Source organism: Gastrolobium bilobum, unplaced genomic scaffold (genome assembly GCF_033153095.1).
Source record: "Gastrolobium bilobum isolate Gb01-03AN ecotype WA unplaced genomic scaffold, APGP_CSIRO_Gbil_v1 utg116229, whole genome shotgun sequence".
NCBI lineage: Eukaryota > Viridiplantae > Streptophyta > Magnoliopsida > Fabales > Fabaceae > Gastrolobium > Gastrolobium bilobum.
In genome coordinates this window covers 38,639-43,259 of record NW_026899764.1, presented here as the reverse complement: position 1 = coordinate 43,259, position 4,621 = coordinate 38,639, and the positions used below count along the sequence as shown (strand labels likewise).

Sequence of the window (4,621 nt, the reverse complement as noted above, 5' to 3'; positions counted from 1 at the left end):
TCTTAGTTTGGAATAATTATGTTTAAAGTATTAGCCATGGGCTAAGTTATTTGTGGAACAAAAAAACTGTGAAGTTCTTAAAGAACTATTTTCAAAACTCTTGTACTGAAGCTTTTGAATTTCTCTGGTTAAGTGTGCTATATTCATTGCGTATCAATGAAAATTGAACACATATTGAGAAAGGAACTTCCATAAGGAAGGGATTTCAGACAGCTTAATCAGAGGGGGAAGGCAGTGTTGTGAAAACAACACTACTGGTTGCCTTAGGAATAAGGGACCACCTCGTTCACTAAAGGTTCTGTGCTTAGTAATTGTTGGAGTTAAGGGAGCCATAGGAATATGGAAACTTGTGACCCATTTAGTCCATGAGTTGAGGAATCACAGTTGACAATGAAAAGACCTGATCAAAGTCAAAAGGGTAAAGTCCTGAGAAAAGAATTTATCTATTTAAGAATGGAACAGTGGATCCGTTCCTTATGTTAAAAACTATTTTATCACTCCATATTGTTGTCTCTTAAATATTGTTATTATTGTTATTTTCTTTATTCAATCTTGTATTAACAAATCTCCAATGAATATTGTCGTTCCTTATCTCATCAAGAAGGATTTCATATATAACAACGCGAGGAGTTGTTTGCTGTCAGATTGAACCTATTGTTCTTGAGGAACGTTGTCAAGACAGTAGGGAACTTTTGACCAAACAGATCAATTACTAACTTTTCTTTTCATTTTCATGCTTTTAAAATAGTCTAAGGCAATAATTAAAGTACTATCCTCGTGGGAACGATAATCAGGGAATCAATAGTCCCATTTATTACTTGATGCGTGAACTTGCGCACTTGGGTTGAAGTCAAGAGAACGAATGTGCTTTCTCTTGATGAACTGAAGTAAGGAAACGTCCTTTATAAGAATACTTTAAGCAACCAAGAAGTTCACACGCCTAACAAGTTTTTGGCACCGTTGCCGGGGATAGTTACACTAAATTCTGTCCTTATTACTGTTTTAAGTACATACTCTGTGTATATTTCATTTATTAATTTTTGGTCACATATTCTGCTGTTCATACTATATGTGTTTTATGGTTTATGAGTGAAGAGTTTGAAACAGATTCTCACCACTCCACTAAAATACCTGAGTTCTTCTTTGATCCTGAGCCAGAACGTACTTTTCACAGGAGAAGAAGAGATCTCAGGGAAAGTATTTTTGAAACAACCATGGTTGACCACAATAATAACAATGAACAGATTCCTCCTGAACAGAACTTCAGAGCTCTGGCTGCTCCTTCAAGGAACAGACCAGAAATAGGAGTAATCCTCCCCCTGTAGCTCCCAACTTTGAGCTAAAGCCCATCATGTTTAATATGATTAGGGAGGCTGGAGTCTTCAATGGACTCCCTGTAGAAGATCCTTACACATACCTCACCAACTTTCAAGATATTTGTGATAATTTCAGAACTGAGGGTGTGACTGAAGAGAGTATGAGAATGAGGTTGTTCCCTAACTCTTTGGGCTCAAAAGCCAAAATCTGGAGGAAGTCCTTCACCCCTGGATCCATACACTCATGGGAAGAACTCTCTAACTAGTTCATAGATAGATTTCTCCGTATGTCTCGTCAAGCTGATGTTAGAGCTGAGCTCTCTAACTTCAGAATGTTTTGTGGAGAAAATCTCTATGAAGCATGGGAGAGATATAAGGACATCATCAGGAAATGTCCAAATCATGGGGTAAAAAAAGTTTACTCGTATTTTGGAAATGACCTGATTTGGAAAAAGATTACTTGTATTTTTATAAGACGCTTTATTATGTTTTTAAAATAAAGTCTTCTGCTGTGTATGCTAAATATTATGGATGTTAACAACCGGAGTACTACGGGGTGTTACATTTATGGTATCAGAGCAGTTTCACTGGAACGTTCACTGATTTATGGCTTAAGTGTTAACTACCTATAGAGTGTTTCTTTGAGTGCTTTGATAATGCATATGTCATCACTTGTGTGAGCGTAGCTAACTCATTCCAGGTGTAGTTGTGTGTTGTTATCATAGCTCCTCAAATGAGGACCCATCGGGTAGTTGAGGATCCATCACCGGATCCCGTAGAAGTTGCTCTAGCAGCTCTTCAGTAAACCTTGAATATTGCCAAGGAAGCTTATCCACAGAGGTTGGCTGAGGCAAGAAAGAGAGACAGAGTACATGAAGAAGACCAGTGAGGATATCATGGCTCAGAACAGATTGGCGAACGTGGAGATGATGAAACTATTATTGGCTGAGGTTCGAGCAGGACCTTCACCACCTCCACCAACACCATCACCACTGCAGGACATACGAGAGTATTATAGGACTTGAGGCAAGGATACTATAGGCAAGAGTCTCCATGGGAAGACTACTCCCTCGAACGGGAAGAGCAAGGGCTTGCAGGTGAAGTAGAACGGAAACAAGTCTAAGAGAAATGGGAACTTTAAGAAGGAAAATAGAAGAGCTGGGAATGGGAAGACTCCTACTTGTGCTAAGTGTGGGAGGTCTCATTATGGTGTCTATTGGGCAGAATGTATGCTATAGTTGTGGTCAAGCAAGATATTTTTCTAAAGAGTGCCCTAGGAAAAGGGGGCAAGTTGCGACTATTCAGGCTATTCCTATTCAGATTGTTCCAACTCCCATTACTATTGAGGAGTATCTAGTACCTCCAGTTGAATGAGTTTATGCAGTTACCCAGCAAGAGGCGGAGAAGTCTCCAAATCGGATCAGAGGTACCTTTTCCATTGATGGCCATGATTTTGATGCATTATTTGACTCAGGATCCCCCCACTCTTTTATTTTTGGTTTTATTGCAAATGGTTTGAACTTGTCTATGTATGCATTTACGCCTCCTATGGTAGTTAAGACTGCCACCGGATACTTAGTTTTCACTTCTTTGATGTGTAAAGAAGTCAAGTTCAGTTAAGAAGAGAAGCAGTATGTGGTTGATCTGCTTGTGCTTGAGGGTATGAATCTGCACATCATTCTAGGCATGGATTGGCTAGTCAGACATGGATTTATGATTGATTGTTGTAGCAGGAAAAATTATTCTTCTGCTAAGAATGAGAAGAAGGACTCCCTATATTTATCAGTGTTGTAGATGATTAAGGCTCTAAATGCGAAAGATGCAGGATATATCATGTTAGGAGGATTGGTTGGTGTCTCTAAGGAACCAACTTTTAGTATTCCGATTGTATGTGACTTTGAGGATATATTTCCAAAAGAGATCCCACAGTTTCCACCAGAAAGGATGATTGAATTCTTTATTGACCTAGTGCCGGGTGTGGGGCCTATCTCTTTGGCTTCATACTGGATGTCACCTGTAGAGCTTGCAGATTTGAGAAAGCAGATTGAAGAGTTGTCTCATATGAAGTTCATTAGACCGAGTCATCTTTGTGAAGAAGAAGGATGGGACTATGAGGTTGTACACGGATTACCAGTAACTAAACAAGGTAACAGTGAAGAACAAGTACCCTCTACCCCGCATCGATGATTTGTTGGATCATCTTAGGGGTGCTTCAGTGTTCTCGAAGATTGATCTTCGTTCTGGATATCACCAGATCTGAGTAAAGGAAGAGGATATTTTGAAGACGGCTTTCCGATCCAGATATGGGAACTATGAGTATTTAGTGATCCCATTTGGGCTTACTAATGCCCCGGCCGTGTTCATAAGTTATATGAAACAGATCTTCAACCACATCTAGATCAGTTTGTAGTGGTATTTATTGATGATATTCTGATCTATTCCAAGAGTAAAGAAGAGAACGCAAAGCATTTGAAGATAGTCTTGCAAAATTTGAGGGAGCATCAGTTATATGCCAAACCATCCAAGTGTGAGTTTTGGTTGCATGAGATCAAGTTTCTTGGTCACGTCATTTCATCTGCAGGAGTGGCTGTTGATCCGATTAAAATAGAAGCGATATTGGATTGGGAGAGACCCAATAATGTTACTAAAGTTCGGAGTTTTCTGGGATTAGCATGATACTACAAGCGGTTTATTAATGGATTCTTCAGAATTGCCTTGCCATTGACTAGATTAACCCGAAAGGGGGTGCCATTTGCAAGGACCCTTGGGTGTGATATGAGCTTTCAAGAATTGAAGGATAAGTTGACTACCGTACCAGTTTTGATTCTTCTTGACCCGGAAGAGAGATTTGAGATCTATTGTGATGCATCCAAGTATAGATTAGGGTGCGTGTTGATGCAGGAGCGAAAGGTAGTGGTCTATTCTTCATGATCTTAAGTTAGCGGCTGAGGTTTTTACCTTGAAGATATGGCGGCATTTCTTGTTTGGTGCTACTTTCACAGTTTATAGTGACCACAAAAGCTTGAAGTACTTGTTCGATCAAAAAGAGCTTAATATAAGGCAAAGGAGATGGATGGAATTTCTGAAGGATTATGAGTTTGACCTTCAGTATCACCCTGGAAAGGCCAATGTGGTGGCTGATGCCTTGAGCAAGAAGACTACGAGTGTGGCTAGCATGATGATTGCAGAGTATGAATTGATTGAGAAGTTCAGGGATTTGAGAATTCCTGTGACACCACTTGAGACTTCATATTTTATGACTATAGTTGAAGTCCTAAATTCAATTGTGGAAAGAGTTAAAGTGA

General features: G+C 39.5%; 1 non-coding gene across 1 annotated transcript; it reads right to left on the bottom strand.

Moving 5' to 3' along the window:
• Positions 1–1,618: 1,618 nt before the first annotated feature.
• LOC133293272 (small nucleolar RNA R71) lies at positions 1,619–1,725 on the bottom strand. Its single transcript, XR_009749042.1, has one exon. It is a non-coding gene; the product is annotated as a small nucleolar RNA R71 (small nucleolar RNA).
• Between the last annotated feature and the right edge of the window lie 2,896 nt (positions 1,726–4,621).